This window comes from Erinaceus europaeus, chromosome 17 (genome assembly GCF_950295315.1).
Source record: "Erinaceus europaeus chromosome 17, mEriEur2.1, whole genome shotgun sequence".
Taxonomy (NCBI): Eukaryota; Metazoa; Chordata; class Mammalia; order Eulipotyphla; family Erinaceidae; genus Erinaceus; species Erinaceus europaeus.
The window spans coordinates 79,807,803-79,835,472 of record NC_080178.1 but is presented as its reverse complement, the minus strand read 5'-3'; the positions used below and the strand labels follow the sequence as shown (position 1 = coordinate 79,835,472).

The window sequence follows — 27,670 nt, the reverse complement described above, 5'->3', positions numbered from 1 at the left end:
GAATAAATAAATAAATAAAGGGAAAATATATATATATAAAGAAATACCATTATTGAAAGAACAGGTAAAAGCTAGGAACTAGCCTTGGGGAATGAGATGGGGAAATTGGAATCATAGTTGGGGAGAGCCTATGGGAGGTGGGGCTGGTCACACATATAGTGGTGACAGTGAGGACGCAGGTGGTCAGCTTGAATTTCATGAATGGCATCTATGGCATGGACCAAGCAGAGTGGGTGCTGAGCTGTGAGGAGGTTCCTGGGGTGCGTGGAAGGCCCCCAGATGACCTTGTGATTGTGCCAGTGGTGGTGGTGACCACTGGGTGGACAGTGGCTTGGAAGCAGCCATTTCCCGTCTGCTTTGGGAGTTTTCCCATATTCAGGCAACGACTATACTGTCTTGGAGCCAATTAACTGGCTGTGAGTCCTACTGGTGATTCACGTTAATTGTCTGCCTCTTCAGCACCGTGGGTCTGGGAGATAGCGGCGTTGTGCTGCCTGAGAGGTACTCTGTCTCGCTCTTAAAGGAATCAGGATCCTAGACACAGGGAGAGAGAGCTGCCGGGTCCATCCCCAGCAGCTGTCTGCTGCTCTGCCATGCGCCACTCTGCAGAAGGGTGCATTCCAGAAGGTCTTCAAGCCCTGCTCCACATGGGAGAGAACATTCAGACATGCCGCAGTTGTTACTGAGCCCGTGCTGCTAATTAGGGCCGGCTGCTGAGGAGCAGCTGCCTGCACAGTGGCAGATTACAGTCACGAGGCAGCGACATTTAACTGATGGGGTCGGGGGGTTCTCTCTAAGGGACAAACTTAGAACTGACAGGACCCATCAAGATTCTTGAAGCATTAACTCACAAGTTCATGACTTGAGTGATTTGATATCCTTGTCCGTCCAGGCTGAACACCAAGGGATTTCTAAGATGTTGTTTCGATTGGCAGCGTAGGATTACAGCAGTGGGTACAATGTCTGAATAGACTGTATTCTCAAACTAAGCCAGAAGTCACTTATTTTGGATTCATTCATCCCCTGAACATGAAGGGGATCATTGCCCCTGACACCTGCCTTCTCTGCATGGAGCCGAGGCCTCTCACATGTATGCAATTCATTACTTTGGGTCACATTTTCATTCAGACAGAGAGGCCATGAGAGAGAGGGAGAAAGAGAGGGAGAGAGGGGTTGGAGATAAAAACAACCATAGCACTTGCATGTTCTTTGTTCTAGTGTCTCCCATGTGCTGGGGGGGCTTGAGACAATAAGACAGACAGGTCTTACTGGCAGTATTGTGAACAGACTCAACTCATGTTGAGTTGAACATTGGTGGCCTCCCTCTGGCCACCAATGTGACTGTCACCTGAGCCACTGTCAGCGAGTGAGTACCTTTTATTTTTACTTGTATTTGTTTTGAGTACCAGAGTACTTCTCAGCTCTGGCTTATGGTGGTACTAAGGATTGAACCTGGGACCTCCAAGGGGTATATTTTTAATCTTTAGGAGCTAGAGGAGAGAATGTGGGTAGTTCACTGACTCTTTGTCTCACCACTGGGGAGCTGCATATGCTTTGCTAAGAATAAGGCATGGGCCAGGTGGTGGTATGCACAGTTGAGCACATGTGCTGCATTTCTCAAGGAGCTGAGTTCAAGTCCCTGGCCCCCATCTGCAGGAAGAAAGCTTGGCAAGCAGTGAAGCATTGCTGCAAGTGTCTCCTTGTCTCTCTGCCTATCTCTCCACTCCCCTCTCAATTTTACTCTGTCTCTATTAAAAAAAAAATCAGTGGAAGTCTGGGAGGTGAGTTGATGAATAAAATCTTTGGCACGAGATTGGTTCCTAGCATTGCATGTGCCAGAGCGATGCTTTGGTTCTCTCTCTCCCCTTTCTTGCTCTCTCTCATCAGTAAGTGATAATGAGTCAGGGAGCACCACTTCTCTCATGGAACGTATCACTGATGACATGTTTTTAGTTTGCGTCTCCTGTACTTTGATGTGGCCCCTTTGGAAAGACAGAAGGCCAGAAAACAGTGGCATATTGGATCCAGAGTTCCGATCCGCAGGGATTTATTTACCGCTCTAATGATCCGAGTGTGCAGTGTGGGTTCCAGTAAGAAGCAGTTAGCTCACAGTAAGTGTCGTCTGGTGTGAGAAGCCAGGCTCTGGAGCTGGGATGTGCAGGGAATCTGGGCTGTGGCAGTGACAGAGGGAGGGCGTGGGAGCTGAAGATGAGGGTTTGGGAAGGAGTTGAGGGCAGCATGGTTGGGATCAGGGGCAGGAGCAGAGTAAGCAAAGCTCATGTTTTCACTTGAACACTTTCAAGTATGGAACTGACAGTTTCTTTTTCTAAAGCCATTGGATTTTATTCATTTATTTAATTTTTTAAAACTTTTAAAATATCTTGTTTATTTGTTTAGAACAGCGATAGAGAGAAATTGAGAAGAGGGAAATACAGAGGGCGGGAGAGAGGCACTTATAGCCCTGTTTCTCTACTCCTACGGGAGAGAGAGGGGGGACTTGAACCCACGGCCTTGTGCACTGTGATATGTGCATTCTAGCAGGTGTGTCACCATCCAATGCCCTGACCTGAATTTTGTTTATTAATGAGCAAGATAGGAGGAGAAAAAGAAAGAACCAGACACCACTGTAATTCCCGAGCTGAGCAGTGCTCTGGTCTCTTACTCTATGCCTCTCTCCTTAAAGTAAGTAAGTAAAACATGTAAGAATCACTTATCCAGAATCCAGTGTCGAGAGAAAAAATGACATTCACAGTGCTCCTATATGAGGCTCCCATCATGTCCTGCTCTGTCCTCCTGCTGCTGTCCCAACCCAGTTCTGTGCCTCTTCCATCCCAGTGCCACTGACGTCAAGGTTCCTCTAACACCACGCCTTTCTGTCCGGCCGAGCTCAGATCCACACGGCTTCCTCTGCCTGGGGGGGTTCTTCTGTGCTGCCCGCCTGCCTGCCTTTACCAGCTACCACCAGCCAACCTGTGTCTCAGGTGAAATCTCCCTTCCCCCAGGAATTTGTTCCAATCACCCTTTCCCCATATCTTCCAGTGACCCCTATACTCCTTTCTTTCTTCTTCCTGCATCTTGCTCTCTTCCTTTATTTGTATCACTTGTGTCGGGAGATCACTGGTTTACGGTTGTTGTTGACACATGGGTACAGTTTCTCATCTCTCAGTGAAATGTCTCTGCAGAGCACTGACCCACAACCTGGGTCTTTTTCCAGCAGCATGCAATAGGGCTCCAAGGCTCTCTTCATCCGCTCGCTCCCCTCTTTCGCTAGAGCTCTTTCCTTTGGTGCAGTGCGCCATACCCAGTCCAAATTCTGCTTTGAGTTTTCTCTCTCTGCCCTCATTCTTAGTTCTGTGTATAAGTGAGATCACTCTGTATTTGTCTTTCTTTGATTTACATGAACCTGAAAAAGGAAAAAAAAAAACCACACAAACAAAACAGAAGCAAGTAATCAGTTTGTAAGACTTAGGAGAACTCTGGTGGTTCTCTTCGGGAGGTGGGAGGGTGAGGATACAGAGCTTTGGTGGTGAGTATGGTGTGGTGTCAGGCTCAGCATCAGTGTGCAGCTAGACACTGTCATCTTACAAGATTGTGACAAACTGTTGACAACAACAACAACAAAAACAACAACAACAAAATCACGTCTTTTCCCTGACCCATTTCTGTCTTGCAGCTGCTCTATTCGAGTATAGAACTTCCCTAGGAGATGGGAGCATATTGGAGAGGGGAGACTTTATTACTAAATTTCAAAATGTGATGGGTGCTTAGATCCATCTGCTGGTTTCCGTACCTGCATACCAATGAAGCTGTGTCTGAGCAGAACAGCCCGTGCCCATTAAGCGTGACCTTCATTATCCCTGGAGAAAGCCAACAGGGGCAGTCCCTACAGTTCTCTTTCTCCATCCCAACTACAAGGACAGCAGAGGCAGCAAGACTGTGTTATTTGTTTTGGGCAGACTAACAAATGCTTTCGATAGTGCTGTGCAAAGTGTACTCTTCCTCTATTCTTCCTGGCTGGGATGGGCTTTTTTTTTTTCCAATTAAAAATTAAAATAGCTGCTGATTTCATATTCATTTTTGGGCCTGCAATTCACGCTCCATTTCTCATACGCAGCCTACATTATCATGGAACTCATCTGCTTCTATCACCTCTTGGAAACAGTCATTTAAGCCTCTGCTTGCTTAAATGCTCCCCTCATGCAAGAGTTCCAGTTACTCATGGAGGCAAGTAGACCGAGGGTGACACGAGGCCGTGCAGCTCAGTCTCCATCTTTAGAAACATCTCTCAGTGCTGTCCCCCCGCCTACCATGTTTCTTAGGAAGAGCCTCAGGACTAGGAGTCACTAGGGAGGCAGTTCACAACTCTTGGAAAGGTCTTTTTTCTGAGTTGCTACGATTTACACTTCCTGTTCTTCCTTGTACCCTTTGAGTCATGTAGATCAAGTCCTTAGAGTGCTTTGACTATATGAGGGAAGGCCTTTTGCACTTGGCTGTAGCTTCAATTATATCACACAAGGATTTATACCATAGTTCGAACCCCCAGTGCCCCAGAAGGTGACCTTAATGGGATAGAAGGTCATTGTAGATATGATCAGTTAAAATGAGAACATACTGGATCAGGGTGGGCCCTTACTCAAATATGATGATGCTCTAAGATACACAAGTCATCAGGCCTTAACACCCGAGCAGGCCTGCTCTCGTCTGATACACAGGTCCATGAAGGGGGACACCATGTGACGGTGGAGAAGGGATGGGCATGGTGGCTTCAGCCATGGAGGACTTGGGTAAGAGAGGCAGGAGAGTGTCCTCCCTTGGTGACGTCACAGGAATCATGGTCCTGTGAACTCCTTGACTTTGGACTTGCAGCCTACAGAAGTGATCCATCAACAAACATAACACATTTCTGTTGTTCTAAGCCACCTAGTTTGTGAAATTTTGTCATGGCAGCCACAGGCAACTAATACACACCCCAAAACTTCCTTGGGCTGAACATACCCAGTTTAGTTGTTTCTTATGCGGCATTGCTGGGGCACTGGGGAAGATCCCCACCCTCTACCATTTCTTCTCAGGCTAGATGAGCAAATAAACTCACATCAGATGGGTAAGTGTTAAAGAAAAATTCACAATACATATCTGGAGAATTTACAAGGCTGTATATTTTATTACATGGGAGAACCCTGGGCTTTGTTTCCCGTGATAAGGAATGGAGTAGGAAGCGGCAAGGAGAGAGGAAGGGGTCTGACTGGTGAAGAGAGCAGGACGCAGTGACAAACACTTAAGACAGGTTTCTCCAACAGAAAATATTGTTTGTGCACATGTCCCCAAGTCTAGGGGGATATCTGTATTCTTCAAGTTTATAGTAGCAGTTTCTTTCAAGGCTCACGGGACTTCAGGGACCTCACTTCCACATGCTAAGGCCGCATATAATGGAAAAGAGCTACTCTGGACGTGATGGAAAATGTCTGAACACCTTTGGGCCTGCCAAGACTACATTATGATCATCATCCTTCATTTAAAAATTTTATTAGTGATTTAATATTAATTTTCAAAATTATGAGATAACAGGAGTATAACACCACACCTTTCCCACCACCAGAGTTCTGTGTCCTCATTCCTTCCATTGAAAACTGCATTATTTCTCTCGTGATCACAGATAAGGATGTATTGTTGTTTATATAGTGACCTATCTATTTATATATATTTGCCCGTTTTTTCCCTAAGGTCCTGCCTTCTCGTCCTTTCTCAGTCACACCTACTACTTCCGAGTATCCTTCCTCCCCCATCCCCCACCCCCTTTCTCGCTTGAGTCCTGATGGAGTTGGAGTTCAGAGCACTCTGGTCATCTTCCCTGACATTTACCCTTCTGGGGGTAGGGACCCAAATTCTTTTTTTAATTTTTTTATTAGTGATTTTTAATGATTGACAAGATTGTGGGATAAGAGGGATATATTCCCATCACCAGAGTTCTGTATCCCATCCCCTCCATTGGAAGGTTTCCTATTCTTTATCCCTCTGGGAGGTGTTTATGGGGTGTTGAAGGTGGGAGGTCTGGCTTCTGTAATTGCTTCTCCACTGGACATGGGTGTTGAGGGGTCAATCCATATCCCTAGCCAGTTTCTGTCTTTCCCCAGTGGGATAGGGAACAAAATTATTATTTTTAATATATATATATATATATATATATCTTTATTTATTGGATAGAAACAGCCAGAAATCAAGAGGGAAGGGAGTGATAGAGAGAGGAGAGAGAGAGAGAGAGAGAGAGAGAGAGAGAGAGAGACACCTGCAGCCCTGCTTCACCACTTGTGAAACTTTCCCCCTGCAGGTGGGGGCCGGGGGCTCGAACCCTGGTCCTTATGCCCTGTCACATGTGCCTCAACCAGGTGCACCTGACCCTGGACCAAAACCCTTTACCCAGCCTTCATGTAACCTCTCTCCTTCGCGTGTGTTTCATGTACCAAGTCAATTATCCTAAACGTGATCTGAGGAACTTCCTTATCTAGGACCCTCACCATCCTCATTTCTGGATTCTGTACTTTCAGAGCACAACTTGAGAGCCTTTCCATGCCTAAATTCCTGTGGCATTTATGGTGAACTAAAACTCATGGTACTTTCCCAAGATCACTGCTACTAAATCACGTCTTCCAACTGCTTTGACAATTGTGTTGGAATCTCTTAGCATAACACAGATTATTTTGCTTTGCCCTCTTCAGATATTTTGAATCGTGAGTTGATTCACCAGGAAATTCAAAATTCTTCCCAGCCTCATTCTTATTTTATCTGTTTCTCTCAGAAATCCCTCTATGTTTTCGTTGAATTATTAAACCATGGCGGGCTGAGGATAGAGAACTTGGACATGTCATCAGAGACTTTCCTGCACACTAGCTGCGAATCCATACAATTTCTCATCCAATAAATATTTACTGAACTCCTATTATGTGCCAGACATTATTCTGCACACTGAGCATTTGGTGATGAATAAAATAGATTTGAGTCCATGGCCCAGGAGGTGTCACAGTGGAGGAGGCATTGGATTATTAAGCAGGAGGTCCTGAGTTAGAGCACTGGCAGGGCACGTACCAGAATGATGCTGTTCTTTCTCTCTCATTAATAAAAAACAAAAAACAAAATGTTAAATTTTAAGAAAATCACAATAAAGCCAAGCTGAAGTCCTCATGCACCTTACACTGCCACGTTAATCTACTTTCGGGATATATCTGAGCCGTGTGTAGTGTGCGGAGGATGGGAACCTAGTTTCTGGCAGATCCTTTGTCTTTTCACAAATGGCAGTTCTGAACCTCGTAAATCAGGGACTCAGAGAAAATCACCCCCCAGCAGAGGACAGAATATAAGGCCATTCTTTCCGTCAGGCAAGCATGCTCTTCTTGTCCTTCCTGTCTTTGTGAGTAGGTGTAGCTCCCAGGGGTTTCTATTTCATTTTGCCTCTTTCCTTTTGTCCTGCTAAAGGTCAGAGTAGGTTGGGGTCTGAATGAGAGGGGAAGCTAAGTTCCAAAAGAAGTGCATCTGTTAGTGGGGGGGTCAGGACTGGGAGAGAACTAACTCAGAGGACTGCAGACGTAAGGCAGCAGAGAGAGTCAGAGTGAGGAAAGAAGGCGAAGTTCTAGTCAGTGAGGAAGAACTGAAGGAATATTGTGAAGAAGGGACAAGTTGGAGGAAGGGAGGCTTGCACTTGAATATTTATACAGATGCACTTCTTTTCCTATTATCTGCCCAGTTACAAAGTGACTGGTTCCAGCTGCTGCTGCAGGCTGGAGCCCAGTCTTGTAATGGATGCTTGCCATTGGGTGCAATCACTGCGGACTTTAACTCATCCACCACAGGGACCACCCAGACCCTGGGAGACTGATGGAACCAGGCCCAAATCCGAGATGGCTTCATCTCATAGACAGGATAGGAGCAGTCTGCAGACCCTCTGGGTAACAAGGTTGCAAGCCCTTCCAGGAGAGGGATCCTGGTCATAATGTTGTTCACTATGGACAGAGGGGGGTGGGCAGAGGGGGGTGGACGGGGTTGGGATGGGGTGGGGGTGGGCGGGTGGGAGTGGAGCTGGGGGGCAGGAGCTAGTACCTAGCACAAGCTCCATGTAGTTAAACAATAAGTGTTAATGTTAGAAGTGTGAAGATATACTTTAGACGACCTGCAAAATGTGAATTTTGTCTATGAATTATATGATGCTAAGCACCCAGTTTAAAATATGATAATGGTATTGGTTACTTTAAAAAGTATTGCTCCTGTGTAGGGGACAAAAACCAATTAAAGCTATTTAGACAGCTGGGGAGGTAGCATAATGGTTATGCAAAAAGCCTTTAATGCCCAAGGCACTGCAAGTCCCTGATTCATTCCCCAGCACCACTATAAACCAGAGCTGAGCAGTGCTCCAGTAATAAACAAACAAACAAATAAATAAACTTAAAAATGGCATGATGTCTGAGATTTGTTTTCCTGTGTGTAGCCTATGAAAAAGAGCAACCAAGAAAAAAGCAACCTGGGTGGGGGAGATAATTTAGTGGCTCTGCAAAAAGGCTTTCAGGCCTCAGGCTCCAGGGTCTCTGCCCCAGTCCCCTGCACCACCATAAGCCAGAGCTGAGCAGTGCTCACACCTTTCTCTCTTAGCCCTTGCGCTCACATTTCTCCCTCTCTCTCTCTCTCTCTCTCTCTCTCTGCCCACGTGTATTTCCACATGTGGGTACTCTCAGTTTTCCTGAATAAAACTTAAAGTCCCTGAAAATCATGCTTCTCCTCAATTCTTTGTTGAGTTTGTGTGTGACGAATCTTCAACCATGTGGGGAATGGAACCTGGCTGTACTCCCCCCACCCCAATACAATTATAATAAAGCAAATAAAAAATATTTTTAAAAAGAGAAACCAGACCACATCAGACTGTTTTTGAGTGGCTTTGGATGTTTTCATTATAATTACTAAACAAACACACATACAAACAAAGGAATGAGGGAGTGGCCACCTACCAGCTGAGTGCTCTGGCTGATGAAATGCCAACGCCTACTGCATCTGAGACCTTTCTAGCTTCACAGGGCAAAGTGGCAGAAGAGCCTCCCATCTTGTGATGAGAAAGAACTTGGGCTCTCTTCACATACTGACTCCCCATTTCCATCCCACAGTCAGGCCTTGAAGCAGTCTGGCCTATGTGAGACCCTGGGGTGGAGAGAAGCAGGACAGCTGTCAGAAAAACGTGCCTACCAGCTGCTCCCATTTTTTGTTGGCATGGGAACTCCAGAGGCTGCCCGTTTCTACTTTGCATTGTAAAACTGGGAATCGGTAAACAAAGTCCCAGCATATTGGGGTTACTGGAAAACAGTTTTAATTTCTGTCGTGCCAGTCCCAGAACTGCCAATGCCAGCTTCTGGGCCCTGATGTGCTGTAAGATTTCCCTCTTTTACATAAAGAAAACTTGACCAAAAAATGATCCACAATTATGCACACAAGGGTAAAGAGACGGGGCAGAGGTCTTGAAGGTCAAGCTGTCAGGACTTTTACAAACATGGAAGGTGGCTTTAAGCAGATGCCAGGGCTGTTAGGAATACCAGGAGGAAGAGGGAGTTGGGTTTAGGATTTGTGGGTGGCTTAAAGGAGCCTGGTATAAGCAGTTGCCATTAATTTCTATATACTCTACTTCAGTATAATTTTGATCTTAAAAAAAGAAATCCTTTTTGTGGCTGCGAAAGTAGATCTATTGGTAAAGCTTTGGACTTTGCATGCTTGAAGTTCCCAGTCTGATTCCCAGTTTCACATATGACAGTGATACTCTACTTTTCTCTCTCTCTCTCTCTCTCCCCCTCTCTTTCTCTCTCTTTTCTGTCTCATGTGAACTTCCCTTTCTTCTTCTTCTAGCGTTTGCCCTTCTTCCGTAGCCAGTCAACAGCGTCAGGTTGAGCCTGATGTCAAGTTTCGAGACCTCCTTTGAATCTGGAGAGGTGGCAGTCGTTGACTATGTGGGTCATAGTCTGTCTGGAGCCGCAGGGGCAGTTCGGGTCGTCTCTGGCTCCCCAGCGATGGAGCATAGCGGCGCACCGGCCATGGCCTGTTCGATAGCGACTGAGGAGGGCCCAATCATAACGTGCCAGGTCAAAGCCCGGTTGACGCTCGCAGGGATCTGTGATGAGGTGTTTGTTCTTTACCTCAGCTGACTGCCAACTCTGTTTCCAAGAGACTGGAACAGAGAAGTTCAATGTAGGCGTAGGGGACCAGATTGGGTGACGAGACGTCAAGCGTTGAACAGGGTGGGCGAAGATATCCACGTATATTGGCAGGTCCGGTCGAGCGTAGACGTGGGAAATGAACTTAGATGATGCCGCATCCCGACGAATATCTGGTGGGGCGATGTTGCTAAGAACTGGCAGCCATGGAACCGGGGTGGAACGGATGGTTCCAGAAATGATCCTCATGGAGGAATATAATTTGGAATCGACCAAGTGGACATGGGGGCTGCGGAACCATACTGGGGCACGGTATTCTGCAGTGGAATAGCATAATGCCAGAGATGATGATCGCAGTGTGGCAGCGCTCGCGCCCCATGAGGAGCTGGCCAGTCTTGCAATGATGTTATTCCTCGCGCCCACCTTTGCTGCAGTTTTTATGAGATGTTCGTGAAATGACAGGGTGCGATCGAGAGTAACGCCAAGATAGACTGGCTGGGCTTCATGCCGGATTCTCGTATCGCCAAACTGCACATTAAGCTCACGCGAGGCCGAGGCATGGTGTAGATGGAAAACAGATGATACCGTTTTTGCAGTGCTAGGGATTAGTCGCCATTTTTTACAGTAATCAGATATCAGAGACATGTCTTCCGTGAGTGTTTCCTTGAGGATGTCGAACTTTGATGCCTGAGTTGCACAGCAGATGTCATCGGCGTAGATGAACTTCCTTGAAGAAGTTTCTGAACTTCCCTCATGTGTAATAAATAAAACAAACCTTTAAAAAATCCTTTTATTTAGCTGCATTGTCTCTGTAGACTTCTCTACCTCTGCCAATGAAGCTTAGGAGTCAGCTACATAAGGACTCAAGTCCTGTCTACTGCTAGTCAGCTGCCTGACCTTGGGGAAAGGTACTTGATCCCCAGAGGAGATCTTGTTTTTATCTTCCTGTAGGGGGAATTAAATGATATCTTGCCTGTAAAGCGCTTAGCCCAGTGCTGGCAGGTCATTGGTTAGCTCATCTTTTTTTCAGTTGTTTCCTCATTCACTCATCTAGTCAATAAACATTTATTGTGGCACTGGCATTGAGTGCTGGAGATGCAAATGTGCGTAACAAATATTCCTGTTCAGAAGATGCATGCAAATTAGCAGGAGAGAAAGAGATGTTTAAGAAATTCTGATGCAGCATGGTAAGTACAACAATAGAATCATGTAGACCGCACAGAGGAGAAGGTGATCAGCTCTAAGGCAGAAGCAGAGGGGCTGCCAAAACAGGTTTCCCAGAGAAGTTAATGGACATAATGGGTTTTGAACATAAATAAAAGAGTTTTCCTGCCACTCAAGAAGTGAGAAAAACATTACAAAGACTCAGAGCAATAAAGTCACACGCTAGACCTCACTGAAGCATAGCATACAAAGAAGGAAAGTCATGGGGATGAACTTGGAGAGGACGTGGCAGGAGAGGGGATGGGTGAGGAAAGGACATTTGACGTTTGTCTTTAAGAGATGATGGCGAGACTTAAGCAGTGAAGGGATACTGTGTGCGCGTTTGTAGAAAGGTTGTGGCGGTAGCGTTGTGAGGAATGAAACAATGGTAAGCAGAAAAACGACTTTGGATTTTTTATTTTATTTATTTTAATTTCTTTATTGGGGAATTAATGTTTTACATTCAACAGTAAATACAATAGTTTGTACATGCATGACATTCCCCAGTTTCCCATTTAACAATACAACCCCCACTAGGTCCTCTGTCATCCTTCATGGACCTGTATTCTCCCCACCCACCCACCCCAGAGTCTTTGACTTTGGTGCGATATGCCAATTCCATTTCAGGTTCTACTTGTGTTTTCTTTTCTGGTCTTGTTTGTCAACTTCTGCCTGAGAGTGAGATCATCCCATGGGGCCACCTACCTGCATTGTGAAGTCTCTCGTGAGCCGTGTAGCTGCGCTGGAGTCTCTCTGCATCTCTCTCAACCCCCCTCCCTATCTCTTACCCTCTAGTGAAAAGAAATGGCAGCTGGGAGTGGAAGAGTCACAAAGACACGGCACCCCAGTGATAACCCCCAGTGACACACAAGGAAAGACAGCGAGGGAGAGGCCCCACAGGACCACATTTCCCCAGATGCCTCAGTGTTACTATGTAGCTTATTGGAGACTGGACTTGGGCTGTACACATCCCAGGCAGGGGGCCTATCAAGTGAGATAACTCACAGGCCTTGCTATTTATTTATTTATTTCTTCCCTTTTGTTGCCCTTGTTGTTTTATTGTTGTAGTTATTGTTGTTGTTGTCATTGTTGGATAGGACAGAGAGAAGTGGGGAGAAGAGGGCAGACAGGGGGAGAGAAAGACAGACACCTGCAGACCTGCTTCACCGCCTGTGAAGCGACTCCCCTGCAGGTGGGGAGCCGGGGGCTGGAACTGGGATCCTTACGTCGGTCCTTGCGCTTCACACCGCGGGCATTTATTTTTAACTGGAGTGTGCTCATAACATTTAAACATGGCAAACGCAGATTTCTACCTTCTTTAAAGAGCCAGGGTTTCTGACCCCAACTTGCCCAAGTTCCTCAAGGATGCGGTTGACTGTAGTTGAGCAGTAGTGCTGTTCCCTGAGCTGCTGGCGTCCCTTTCCACTGGCCGGGGTCCTCACCACTCCCTCTGCTCATAGGTAAGCATCAGAGTGCTTTCCCATGAGCCCCTTAGCCCCATGAAATAATGTGGGTTTTGTTTGTTTGCCATAGCTGATCTACCATCCATGACTGCCTCTACTCATTCTCCAGCCCGTGTCTCACCAGCTGCTCAGTGTGGTCCCGTGAGTCACCTTGTCAGAACTTTCTAGAAGCTCAGACACATGATGCATATTTAAGATTTCTCTGGCTTGCAGATATAATAACTCATGAAAAACAGAAAGGATGTGAGCTGGTATCTGTTCTGGATAAGCCCTCACTGGCTCCTTCACTATTAAGTGTCGAGGAATTGACCTTGGTAGGAATAGAGGATGAACTGCATTTTGGGGCTTGGAACTATAGAAAACTGCTCTCTTCAAGGAGTATCAAGCTATGGAGCAAAAAGGCACAGAGTTCAGGTTAAAAACAAACAAACAATTGCATTTGGCATGTATGATGTGCATTTGGATAAATCCTTTTCTCTAGGCTTCCGTTTCATATAAACATTGGCTGATTTGCTATGAATTTAAGCAAATCTTTTACAGCCAGAATGAGATAGGGACAGAGGGGTGGAGACCCCGGGGATGAGACAAACGTCTGGAAATCTCCTAGCTGGGTCACCTGACTAGCTGCACCAGGTGCTGACAGGGTCTCCTGTGGGGTCTCAGATCCAAAATTCACTCTGACCTCGTCCCTAGACCTGTCTGCAGAGATGAACCTGAGGCTCAGGAGAGATGCAGCTTCTGAAATATCCAGGCGTACGGTGGTGGTAGGTGGGAGATTCTAACCCAGCCTGGTTGGCAAAGATTCTTTCCACCGTGCCGGTGGGTATCAAGCTTTATGTGACCCCGACTCAGGCTAAGAAATGCATTTAGAGTCACTGTCTTGAACTAAGCCATCTATATGCCATGTTTGAATAAACCGTTTTTGTAACAAAATAATCACAAAACTACATTAATTTCTCTACGCAGTAAGCTTCCCTAGTTGATTTAAAAGCAAAGGTTCTAGTTGCTACCTAGATTTGCTTTCATTTTGGTAGTTGGAGAGCTGGGATCAGCAGTCTGCAGCCAGTGTGCGGACTCCTAGCTGCTGCCCATTTATGTAAATGAGGTTTTCTATGCAGATAAGCTCTGCTCCCTAACCAGACACGCCCCTCATTTACATACATTTATGTAAATAGGGTTATCTATGTAGATAATCTCTGCTCCCTACCCAGACACACCCCTCATTTACATACATTTATGTAAATAGGGTTTTCTATGCAGATAAGCTCTGCTCCCTACCCAGACACGCCCATCATTTACATACAGCTTCAGTCAGTTCTTAGCAACATCGCCCCGCCAGATATTCGTCGGGATGCTGCATCATCTAAGTTCATTTCCCACGTCTACGCTCGACCGGACCTGCCAATATACGTGGATATCTTCGCCCACCCTGTCCAACGCTTGACGTCTCGTCACCCAATCTGGTCCCCTATGCCTACACTGAACTTCTCTGTTCCAGACTCTTGGAAACAGAGTTGGCAGTCAGCTGAGGTAAAGAACAAACACCTCATCACAGACCCCTGCGAGCGTCAACCCGGCTTTGACCTCGCACGTTATGATTGGGCCCTCCTCAATCGCTATCGAACAGGCCATGGCCGGTGCGCCGCTATGTTCCATAGCTGGGGAGCCAGAGACGACCCGAACTGCCCCTGCGGCTCCAGACAGACTATGACCCACATAGTCAACGACTGCCACCTCTCCAGATTCAAAGGAGGTCTCGAAACTTGACATCAGGCTCAACCTGACGCTGTTGACTGGCTACGGAAGAAGGGCAAACGCTAGAAGAAGAAGGACCACAGAGGAGTGGATCAAGTATTATTAATCATTAATACTTAATGCTTAACAGAGTTTATGGAATTCTGCAGTCACCTTACTTTATGCCAGAATGAGTCTCTTAAAAATAAATTTTTGTTTTTGATTATATTTTTAAATTTATTTCTTATTGAATAGAAACAGAAATTGAGAGGGGAAGAGGAGATAGAAAGAGCCAGAAACAGAGAGACTGCTGATTTACGTCTTGTGAAACTTCCCCTGCAGGGGGGAACCAGGGCCTTGGACACTGTAATGTGCGGGCTTAACTAGGTGCGCAACTTCCTGGTCCCACAATCCGAGTTTTTAAAAACCCCGTGTGGGAGTCGGGCGGTAGCGCAGCGGGTTAAGCGCAGGTGCAAAGTGCAAGGACTGGTGGCATAAGGATACGGGTTCGAGACCCCGGCTCCCCACCTGCAGGGGAGTCACTTCACAGGCAGTGAAGCAGGTCTGCAGGTGTCTGTCTTTCTCTCCCCCTCTCTGTCTTCCCCTCCTCTCTCCATTTCTCTTTGTCCTGTCCAACAATGACGACATCAACAACAACTATCATAATTACAACAGTAAAACAGCAAGGGCAACAAAAAGGAATAAATAAATATGACGAGGTCATCCTGGCGGAGCTGCAGCAGCACCGGGTGCAGGAGGCGGTGGGCACCATGATGAAGAGTCTAGAAAGGAGAACATCCGAAAGATGCAGGAACTCATGTTCAAGTGCAGCGCTAACTGTTGTGAGGACACCCAGGCATCCATGCAGCAAGTGCACCAGTGTGTTGACCGTATTGACCGCTGTCACGCACCTCTGGCTCAAGCCCAGGCCCTGGTGACCAGTGAGTTGGAGAAGTTTCAGGATCGCCTGGCCCGCTGTACGATGCACTGCAGTGACAAAGCCAGAGTCAATAGATGCAGGTAGTAAAGAGCTTCAAGTGAAGCGGCAGCTGGAGAGTTGTGTGACCAAGTGTGTGGATGACCACACTCACCTCATCCCAACCATGACCAAGAAGATGAAGGAGTCTCTGTCATCCATTGGAAAATAGAAGTCTTTGCTGTTGACTAGCAGGGCCAGGAACAGAGATCTATTTTAAAAAGAGGAATGAGAATTTTGGTCTTTTAAGCAGAGTTTATGAATGAAGAAAAGAGCAGCAAGTTTAAGGCATCTGTCACTCGCCTCTGAACGCTGGTTCTTGAATGTTTTAGTCTCTAAAGTGAAATAAGAAAAAAAAATGGTGCTAAAAGTTGGATCAGAGTACAGGAGTATTTCTGAGCACCTAAATTTCATGTGAAAAGTGTTTGTCCTGGTAGCAGGGATTACACCAGGCCAAAGCCCTCCAGCATCTCAAATTTTTCATAGTACACAGATATCAACTAGCTGGCAGGCAACTCTAAACTGCTAGTGATCTGGCTGGCTGAGTATGAGAAATATTTCTGCTTGTTGCCAACCTCCCCCTTTATCATAAAGATCACAACACTATTTTCCATAAATTGTAAAACAGAAACCATGAGTCACTGATTTAAGTGGGAGAAAAGGTTTCTGGACCTTTGGTTTGCTTGGTTTTATTCTATATGCAAGGACATGAAATTGACTTAAGATGTGGAATTGGGAGGTTTGGATAGTTTGAGTAAGAACTTGGGAAAGTTCCTTGTGGGCATTTGCTTCAGGCCATCAAGATGTGGAGACCCTGCAAAACCATGAGAGACCACATCATATAAAGTGTGGGAAGCAGAGCTTCCACTAGATGCAGGGCAGCCCTGGAGCTGTATAACACAGTGACAAGACAATGCTGCAGTGAAAGGAGTTTGACCGTGCTATATACCAGTATCCAGAAATGCATGATGAAAGAACCGTTGACTGTTTAATTTACAAGTGTTATGAATTACTGGATTTTAAAAAGCCAGCCTTCATAAAACAAAAAAGCCTAAACCCAATGTTGCTAATTTCAGTCCCCTCAAATAACAGCCCCAATGACACAATCCTTTGGCAACAAGAAGGTCAAGTGAGGGGGGGGGGCAACTCAGGGGCTAGGAGGAGCTATGACTCCTTTAGAACAAAAGCGAGGCAAGTCCTGATGACCAGATACCACTTTTGTCTGGGGTCTTTGCATCCAGTTCTGCCACCTTATCACTTTGATAAGGATCTATTCTTTTTACCAACTTACTTGAAAAGATAATGTAGCCTGTCTGTTTGCTGTTTCAAGGCTGTGATATATTTTCATAGTGGTTTGTCTCTAAAAAATAAATACAGTTTAATTTTTTCTCCAAAAATGGAAAAGGAATAAATAAATATTTAAAATAATTTTTAAAAACCCCGAAAACTGTGTGTGTGTGTCTGTGTGTGTGTGAGTGTGTGTGTGTGAGTGTGTGTGTGTGAGTGTGTGTGAGTGTGTGTGTGTCTCTGTGTCTGTGTGTCTCTGTGTGTGTGTGAGTGTGTGAGTGTGTGTGTGTGTGTGTGTGTGTGTGTGAGTGAGTGTGTGTGTGTGTCTGTGTATGTGTGAGTGTGTGTGTGTGTGTGTGAGTGTGTGTGTGTGTGAGTGTGTGTGTGTCTGTGTGTGTGTGAGTGTGTGTGTGTGAGTGAGTGTGTGTGTGTCTGTGTGTGTGTGAGTGTGAGTGTGTGAGTGTGTGTCTGTGTGTCTGTGTGTGTGTGAGTGTGTGTCTGTGTGTGTGTGAGTGAGTGTGTGTGTGTGTCTGTGTATGTGTGAGTGAGTGTGTGTGTCTCTGTGTGTGTGTGTGTGAGTGTGTGTGTGTGAGTGTGTGTGTGAGTGTGTGTGTGTCTGTGTGTGTGTGAGTGAGTTGTGTGAGTGTGTGTGTGAGTGTGTGTGTGTCTGTGTGTGTGTGTGTGTGTGTGACTGTGTGTGTGTGAGTGAGTGTGTGTGTGTGTGTGTCTGTGTCTGTGTGTGTGTGTGTCTGTGTCTGTGTCTGTGTGTGTGTCAAGTGGGATAATTGGTGGCAAAGCTAAAGGGAGGGAGGGAAAGGCCTTTCAGCCCTGAGCCCATCCATGAACGCTTTCAGAAGTAATGGTCCTGGGACTAGAGGGTAGAGCCAGAGAGCCTGGGTGCCCTCATGCTGCTTTGCCTCTGCTGGCTTGGCTCCCACATTCCCACTTTTGTGTTTGTGGACCCTTGGGGAAGGGCCACAGACTGCAGCTTGAGTCAGCCTAGTGGGGCGGGTGGAAGGGAAGGAAGAGGGCGCTGGTGGGCTTCCAGCCCTGCAGCCTGCCGCAGGCGTGCCCCATACGTGTCGTTGCTGACGCCCTGACAGGCAGGTCTCGCTTCAGGCTCTCCTCACTGCAGCCCCGGTGGGCACACTGCCTTCCAGCAGCACTGGCACAGGCTCTGACAGGTGCTGGGTTATTGGGACCAGGTCTCAGCCAAGCAGCCCCCTGGCCTCATGTCTGGTGAAGGGGAGCTGCCGTTTTCTATGCTGTGAGGGCCCTGCAGTCCTCCGTGGTGATGGAAGCTGCTTTTTCTCAAATGGAACATGACAAGTGTCACCTCAGCAACTGGGTTAGGACTGGCTCAGAATAAATAAGACAGTTTTTTAAAAAAATTATTTATTTTCCTTTTTTGTTGCCCTTGTTGATTTTATCACTGTTGTGGTTATTATTGTTGTGGTTATTGATGTCGTCATTGTTGGATAGGACAGAGAGAAATGGAGAGAGGAGGGGAAGACAGAGGGGGAGAGAAAGACAGACACCTGCAGACCTGCTTCACCGCCTGTGAAGCGACTCCCCTGCAGGTGGGGAGCCGGGGGCTCGAACTGGGATCCTCCAGTTTCGCACCATGTGCAGTTAACCCGCTACGCTACAGCCCGACCTCCCTTTTAGACAGATTTTTGTTGTTGTTAATTACGAATAAATGCTGACATGCCCTTTGTTTATCTCAGAGAGACAGTGGTACTAAACGGCTCTTACCCTCTGCAGTGCCTTCCTAAGAGTCCAGGTGGGCAGGGGGGTGGTCTCCAGAAGGCCACTGCTACAGGCTTCATGTCGCCAAAGACAGACCTGAGGAAAGAGAGCTAAAACACATTCTGGAGCAAGGCAGAACCAAGAACAAGGTCTGAGAGTTGCAGAAAGAAAGACTTGTTTTTATAGAAGGAAATGACACCCCATAATCTGAGCTGGCAAATGCCAGGCTGGAGGGAAAGTCGGCTAGATGCACACAGTACTGAGGGGGCCTCAGACACCGCATGGGCAGTGACGTGAAGTTTCTAAGCTTTGGGTTAGGACTTACCCATGACTGACTTCTGCTGGTCTCTGGCAAAATGGGGCAAGCTTAGAACTTTTCTGTAGAATTCATTTTTCAAATGCTGAAATTATCCCCCTATTTTCAATGGGTGTTAAGCTACAGCTCCTTACACAAAATGATGGTGGTAACAGATTATAGTTTGTTTTTTTTTTAAATCTTCTCTGACTTAGTTGCCAGCATTATAAAGTCTCCCAAAGAGTATTTTTGACATTGTAATGGTCTATGAAATCCAAATGCCTGGAATCACTGATCTATTATAATTTTCCTGTCCTTTCCAGAAAAATCTCAGCTATCACAGTGATTTCCATACCACTCAACCAGTTATAAGCTCAAGGGAAGCCTCAACGATTCGCATCACTTATGTCTTAGTCTTTTTGTTAAAGAGTATTAGTTTTTGAAAAAAATGTATATTTTTTGGGGGGAGGATAAAAGGTTCTGAATATATCTGTTAAATTCTTCTCATCTATTTAAGGCTTCTGTTTCCTTGTTGATATTTTGTCCCGACAATCTGTCTCTTGCTGTGAGTGCTGTGTTGAGGTCTTCAGCTAATACTGTGCTGCTGTCAGTGTCTCCTTCAAGGTCACTAATCACTTTTTAAAATATGTATTTAGGTGCACACTTCTTGGGAGTATATATACTGATGATGCTTAGGTCTCCCTGTTGGATCGATCCTCTGTCCAATATGAAAGGTCCATGTCTGTCTCTTTTCACCTTCTGTATCTGAAAATCGAATTGATCTGAAATTAGAAGAGCTGTTCCTGCCTCTTTGTTTGCAGTGTCCACTTAGAACACCTTGCTCCAGACTGCCACCTGGAGTGTGTGTTGGTCTTCCTTTTGGATGTGCGTCTCCTGGAGACACAGAATAGACAGATCAGAGGAGAAGTGACAGGGATCTGAATTAAGACAATGACAACGGGAAATTAACAGATTAAAAGACTTGATGGGAAGGAGCCTAAGTGCTTGGAAGATTGGATGTTGATGAGTGAAAGGAAGGTAATAGGTGTGGAGAGAAATATAGAAAAAAGGTGGACAGAGTTGATTCCCAGTTGGTATTTCAGCTTGAAGACGTGGCAGTTTCATTACTTGATATCATAAAGTTTCCCTTAGAAGTAGAGGTCATGTACGATCCCAGTTTATGGTGTCTGTTCTTCGGTAAGGAACTGAATGCAGAATTTTGAAGCTGTGAATTACAGAGCTTGACTTATATTTATACTTGAAGTTGAAATCCAGTTTTGAATGAGCTTAGTTAGGGGACATGTGTATAAGACAGAAATTTAAGGAATAAAAATTATGAACATAGACATTTCAGCAAAAGACAATTGGAGACAATGAAATGATGATAGAATGGTCAAAAGGTCAGGAGGACTAAGTAGTGTCTTTAAGAAGGAGGATATGGAGGGAGCTGGGTGGTAGTGCAGCAGGTTAAGCGCACGTGGCACAAAGCGCAAGGACCGGAGGAAGGATCCTGGTTGGAGCCCCCAGCTCCCCACCTGCAGGGGAGTTGCTTCCCAGGCGGTGAAGCAGGTCTGCAGGTGTCTGTCTTTCTCTCCCCCTCTCTGTCTTCCCCTCCTCTCTCCATTTCTCTCTGTCCTGTCCAACAACGAACGACATCAACAACAATAATAACCACAACAAGACTACAACCGCTCTCCATCTGTTTTCCTGGTGGCCAACAGGCCAGACGGAGAAGTGGGAGCCTGGCTGGCTCATTCTCCCCGAGGAACCTGACAGCAAGGAGTGTAAGAGAGTTGAGGAGTTGAGGTCGCTTGACTATTAAGTGAGGGTTAAGGAAAATAAGTTCTTCGGGGAAAGCTATGAACTATAATAGGTATTTCTTCCCAAGAAGGGAGACAGTTACGTGCATTTATAATTTGTGGGGAAGGAACCAGTGGCGAGCTGAATGTCAGAATTGTAGGGACCAGTGAGTAAAGGGAGTTTCTTTATTTGGGAAGGCTGTGAGGAATGGGGGGAAAAGAAAGAGAACTGTAGGTTCAGCAAAGTTTGAAGCTAGGCAGAATAGGACTTATCTGGACGACTTAGATTTCTCTGTGGGCTGTGAAGTCACCTGATGAGATGAGGAACTTGAAAGAAGGGTGACGCTTTGAAACAGTGGCTGGATGAGGGGGACACTGAGGGATACGCAGGTTCCCCAACAGGACGGAAGTCGTAGCACTTGCAGTAGTATCAAATGGTGCATCATGATGAGAGAATGATGCAAGTGCTGATCACTGTGTGGCAAGAAAGTGCCAATGGGGCAGACAGGTAGGGAGTTTACAGCACAGCCAGTGGAGTGAGGGCTCTGTTAGCTATGCACTGGAAGTAGAAGGAGGGATTTGTATACTGGAGTTTGCAAATGATCAGGTTGTAGAGGTGTGTGGGAAGCAAGGTTCTAACAGTGTTTCTGGATGTTGCTGTGGATAATAAAGGTAATGAGCAGGGACTGAGGGCAAGGTCCTGAGTGTGTCTTGCACATCAGTGTTTCTCAATTTTTTTTTTTTTTTTTTTTTGCCTCTAGGGTCATTGCTGGGGCTTACGAATCCACTGCTCCTGGAGGCCATTTTCCCCATTTTGTTGCCTTGTTTTTGTCGTTATTGTTTTTGTTGCCATTGATGTTGTTGGATAGGACAGAGAAATGGAGAGAGGGGGGGAAGACAGAGAGGGGGAGAGAAAGACAGACACGTGCAGACCTGCTTCACCGCCTGTGAAGCGACTCCCCTGCAGGTGGGGAGCCGGGGGCTCGAACCGGGATCCTTAAGCCGGTCCTTGCGCTTCACGCCACATGCGCTTAAGCCACTGCGCTAGTGCCTCTGGTCACTAAAGGATTTGATTCAAACACAGATTGTGATTCAAGAGCTCTGGGGTGGAGCCTGGCATTCTCCCTTGCAGTAAACACCCCCAGTGATGCTGATTCTGCTGGGCCACAAACCACACTGGGAGCTGTGTTCTAAATGGATATGGAAGTGATCCAAGATGAAGCAGGCCTGGGAGTGGAGCAAGTCTCCCGCTTGTGTTCTTCCCGGTTCTTCCTGCTGTCACGGAAGGTTAGAGGATGCAGGACAGTGCAGCGTGAGGGCAGCCGACTCTGCCTGGCTTGTCCCACAGCAGCCTTCTGCAGTAAGAGAGAAGGCTGTTAATTGGCTAACAGCACTCGGTATTAATTAACTCAATAGAATCGGTCCCCTGAAACCTGTTTTGCATAATTAACGAATGCTCGGCAATAAGCTGCTGAAAACACTGAAGCCAAAGTGTTACAATTTTCCAATCAACTAAGCAGAAACACTGCAATCCATACTGTTTGTGGACACAGTGAAAAGCTGAACTTGCTGATTACTGAGATTGGCCAGAGAGCCCTTGGCCTCGCCGTGTCCTAATGGGAAGAGGCAGAGCTGGGCTGAGATACGGCTGCACCCCCAGCAGGCTGATGCTTCCAGGCCCCTTCAACAAAAGCGCTCTCTAAATATTTGTTCAACACTCAGGGAAGGGAGAAGCTGAGTGGGACTGTGAAGAGAAGCAGAGCCAGATGCAGTTTGTATCTTCTGTCGTCTCCAACTGTTCACTCTGCCCCAGACTCCGGTAGCTTAGCCAGCCGAGACCCTGCTGGGGCAGGCCTTTCCTCTGGAAGCGGGTTTGCTCCCACCTCTAGACAGGACAGGGGATGTCCTTGGAAGGTCTCACTTTCCATTCCAGTTGTTCACCAAAGAACTCTTCTGAGAGCTCTTTCAGCAGGCAGATTTTTTTTCAGTTCCTTGTTGCATTTTTCTTTTTTTTTTTGTTTTTTAAAGATTTTTTTTTTAATTTTTTCTTAATGAGAAAGATAGGAGGAGAGAGAAAGAACCAGACATCACTCTGGTACATGTGCTGCCAGAGGTTGAACTCAGGACCTCATGCTTGAGAGTCCAGTGCTTTATCCACTGCGCCACCTCCTGGACCACACCTTGTTACGTTTCTTACAGTGGGAGAGAGACAGACATCTGCAACACTGCTTCACCACTCACTGTGCTTTCACTGGTCTTTGGGTCTGTATGTAGGAAGGGTTTTGTGATATTTAGAGGATGTGACGGGAAGACCAGCAGCCCTAGATTAAGATAGGTCCAAAAGAATTTGTAAGAGATGCTGGAAACATGCATTTTAGTGATGTTTATCATTTTGCTGAGATTTTAATTTAAAAAAATTTTTTTTACTAATAGTTAATATTGAGTATCTTCTTGGTTATGGGTAACGTTTTTTTCTTTGTCACTTGTTGCTGGCTAGTTCTGTTTCAGTTGAGGAAAGAGACTAGGATACTGGTATACTTTTCAATATTTGGAAGAAAGAAGGCTTTGCCACTTTGCTGTAGTTACTTTTCAAAAAGAACTGGAGAGCTTCCAGAAATGAGGCTTAATTTCTGGGAAATGCTATCATCCAAACAATTGCTTTGGCTGAAATTTATATTTTCCTTGGGACCCACTGAGAAGCCCCTAAATTGTGTGCTAATATGCGGAGGGTCCCAAAGTACTGTCACCTTGAGCAGCATAACAGTAGGCTGTGTACAAACCCTCGATCAGAAAACGGAGAGGGAAAAATAAATGAATTAAAAGGCAACACCTGAAGATAATAATGGTGGAAAAAAATCTTTAAGGGCACAGATTTAAAATAAAGATAATATACGTCTTAGGGCACTTGCTTTTCAGGGTCAGTAAAAAGTGGAATGAGGGGCAGGGGTAGATAGCATAATGGTTATGCAAACAGAATCTCATGCCTGAGGCTCCTAAGTCCCAGGTTCAATCCCCCACACCACCCTAAGCCAGAGCTGAGCAGTGCTCTGGTGTTTCTCTGTGTGTGTGTCTCTCTCTCTCTGAATCTCTATTAAAAATAAAACATATGCCCCGGCTCCCCACCTGCAGGGGAGTCGCTTCACAGGCGGTGAAGCAGGTCTGCAGGTGTCTGTCTTTCTCTCCTCCTCTCTGTCTTCCCCTCCTCTCTCCATTTCTCTCTGTCCTATCCAACAACGACAACAACAATAATAACTACAACAATAAAAAAAAACAAACAAGGGCAACAAAAGGGAATAAATAAAATAAATATTAAAAAAATAAATAAAACATATGAAAAAAAAGTGGAGTGAGGAGAAAATTGCACCTTGGAGCAGTTCTTGGCCTACATGTTCTCTGATAGCCAGGAGAGCACTATTTTATTAAGCATGAGAAGGGTTGTATATAAAGAATGAGAAAGCTATCAGGGGAGGGGATGGGATACGGAGTTCTGGTGGTGGGAATTGTGTGAAGTTGTACCCCTCTTATCCTTTTTATCCTTATCCTGGTTTTTGTCAGTGTTTTCTTTTTATAAATACAAATTTAAAAAAAAAGCTAAGAAAAAACAAAACACCTGGGCTTTAGAGAAGGAAGATCAGATTCTGGCTCTACGATTTACTTAGTGCATGATCCGAACATGCTATTCCCCTTTCCCAGAATAGTATACTGTCTCTTCTCTGGTAATCTTGACATTACCACACTCAAGTCCTGGATTTAAATCCCAGTATCATATGGATCCCCTACGGATGACAACAGAGAAAGCCACATCTAGAAAACAGTGGCGATCATCCTGCTTTCCTGGGTTGTTCTGAGGATAAAATGTGGAAAACTATTGTGAAGTCTAACATTCAGCATTACCAGATAGGAAAAAAAGAAAGCTCTGGTGTCTTAATGGTATGGTTTAAACAGATGTGCTATGGAGACAGTTCTGGGCTTAATTCATACTTAGAAACTGTTCACTAGAGAGAGAGAGAGGAAAATGAGCGACTCAGGCCATCACTCCAGCACATGTGATGTTTGAGAGGACTCTGCTACATTCATCGCCACCTGCACCACTGATAACACTGCTTACTTCCTTCACTGGTTGGTTTGACATGGGGTATGTAAGGGTGTCGTATAGTTTCTGCCTCAGGAAAAATGATCAGCTACTATTGTTGTTGTGACAATGATGAGCTGGGGAACCTTATATGTGTTTCGAGCCATTTTGTGGACAGGGCATTTTATCTAAGTCAGATTCAGTTTTCCATGTTCAAACACTGGATAGTATTTTAAGGAGAGACTTGAAGAGATTGACAAAAGGGCTTCTGGACAATTCCTTATTTCAGGCTTTAGAATGAGAATTACTGGCTAATGCAATCATCACTATATAGTGAATTCAGAGTTTAACAAAAGAGAAATCTAAAAAAGAAATTAATCAGAGCAAACCTGAGGAGCCTAGCTTCAGGGTTTAAGCACCAGACTTCTCTAAGTGACTGACCCTCGCCTTAGAAGCCAGGTCTTCAGTATCCATAGGCAAGTGATTTGCACAGAGAGAATTCATACTTGTTCTTTAATAAGATGTTGGGGCCAAGAGTCAGCTCAACTGGTTAAGTGCCTGCTAAGGGCCTGGGTCTGATCCCTAGCACCATATGGGAAAACCATGGAAAGTTCCATACAATAGAGCAGTGTTGTAGTACCTCCCCTTGTCTCTCTCTTTCTCTCCCTAAATGCAAGTAATGAAAAAGTCAGGCTTAGGAGCCTGTGTGACCTCTGCATCCCTGTAGATCTGAGCTCACATTCTGTGGTTATCAGTAGGAACGTTCCAAGCTGCCCCAATATCAGGACCCATCTTCCTCAGGTGTAGCATAGAGTATGTTGTCCAGCCTCCCTTCAGAGGATGGAACATTCTCTACCATTGTTGATCCAAGTTGAGGGCAAGGTCCTATGGGGGCCTACAAAGGGGTCTGTTTTGTTGTTCCTGATAGAGATGACCAGTAACAATGGAGAGAGGGATTTATTTGAGGTCTAGGCCCATCATGTCTGTTTGGGAATCTTAGGACTCCCCAAATAGGGCCCCAGCTGATGGGGTGGCCTGATAGTGACTAAAGAGTCATCGTTAAAGTATGCCTGTCTTGGAATTCGGGCAGTGGCGCAGCAGGTTAAGCACACGTGGCGCAAAGTGCAAGGACTGGCTTAAGGATCCCGGTTCGAGTCCCCGGCTCCCCACCTGCAGGGGAGTCGCTTCACAGGCGGTGAAGCAGGTCTACAGGTATCTATCTTTCTCTCCCCCTCTCTGTCTTCCCCTCCTCTCTCCATTTCTCTCTGTCCTATCCAACAACATCAATAACAACAACAATAATAACCACAACAATGTTAAACAACAAGGGCAACAAAAGGGAAAATAAATAAATAAATAAACATAATTTTTAAAAAAATTATGCCAGTCTCTTGCCCTTGTCAGCTTTTGAAGTCCTTGCTTTGAAGAGGTTAGTTTTGGAGTGAGTGAGGGAAGTGTAATAGGAAGTGAGGAGGGAATCTAAGTCTAAGTAGACACTATCTCATTATGAACTTGATACTGACTCACTGTGGACCATTGTGTACTTTTGCTTTCAGGTTTATGTTTTGCCCTAATTTATGGATACATGTGAACATATGCTCTATCTCAGGGGACCTGGTCTATATCTAGGTTTTGGGACTCTGTTAGGAAGTGAACCTCCTGGAATGGAATTAGAGAATCCTATGAAAGGAAAGGTCTCACCCAAATAATGAGGCTGAAGGGTTGACATTCCACACCTGACGTCTCTGGACACAGTCTGAAGTGAAGGTCACATAGGCTCTTAAGCTGAATATGGGCCCCAAATCACATCAAAGCGATGGGGTTTACAGTCAACAATATTTATACCCCTTTCCCATATTAGGGAGCTACTTTCTTCCCTGATCCAGCTTTCTGGTCCTTTTTTCAGCCATGACATCATCTCCCCAGACAGTAACTTGGATCCACCTGCATATCAGATTTCAGGCTCAGGGAAAAAAAACAACCCTAGTATAGCCACAGACCCTTTGGAATATAACTAAAATATGCCTACTAGCTACCTACAAAATGGAGACCCCCTCCCCAACTCTTAATCTGCACTGTTCCAGCCTTTAGGTTCATGATTAGTCAACAGTTTGTTTGGCTTTGTATGTTAACTCTCTTTTCAACTACCAGTTTCCAGATGCTAGCATGATGCCAACCAGACTTCCTTGAACAGATGACCCCACCAATGTGTCCTAGAGCTCCAATTCCCCAGGACCCCACCCCACTAGGGAAAGAGAGAGGCAGGCTGGGAGTATGGATCCACCTGTCAACGCCCATGTTCAGTGGGAAAGCAATTACAGAAGCCAGACCTTCCACCTTCTGCATCCCACAATGACCCTGGGTCCACACTCCCAGAGGGATAGAGAATAGGAAAGCTGTCAGGGGAGGGGATGGGATACGGAGTTCTGGGGGTGGGAATTGTGTGGAGTTGTATCCTTCCTATCCTATGGTTGTCAGTGTTTCCTTTTTATAAATTAAAAAAAGGTCAGATTTAAATTAGTGGTTTCACACATGTATAAGACTCCACAACTGAAAAAAACAATTAGAGAAGCTTCCTTGTGAAGCACAAATATCTAGAGTTATAGACTCATGAAAAAATAAGAAAAGACATCCAGTTAATTTCAAGCATTTTTAGTTAACTAAGGGTTAACCAAGGTTAATTTCTTTTTTTTTTAATTTTTTTATTTATTTTTTATTTAAGAAAGGATTAATTAACAAAACCATAGGGTAGGAGGGGTACAATTCCACACAATTCCCACCACCCAATCTCCATATCCCACCCCCTCCCCCGATAGCTTTCCCACTCTATCCCTCTGGGAGCATGGACCCAGGGTCATTGAGGGTTGCAGAAGGTAGAAGGTCTGGCTTCTGTAATTGCTTCCTCGCTGAACATGGG

General features: G+C 45.6%; 1 long non-coding RNA gene and 1 pseudogene across 1 annotated transcript in view; both read left to right on the top strand.

Moving 5' to 3' along the window:
* The window catches only part of LOC132533916 (uncharacterized), a 348,313-nt gene that overhangs the window by 182,156 nt on the left and 138,487 nt on the right, over positions 1-27,670 (top strand). The window lies entirely within an intron of this gene.
* On the top strand, positions 15,309-16,937 carry LOC132533915 (protein FAM136A-like; annotated as a pseudogene).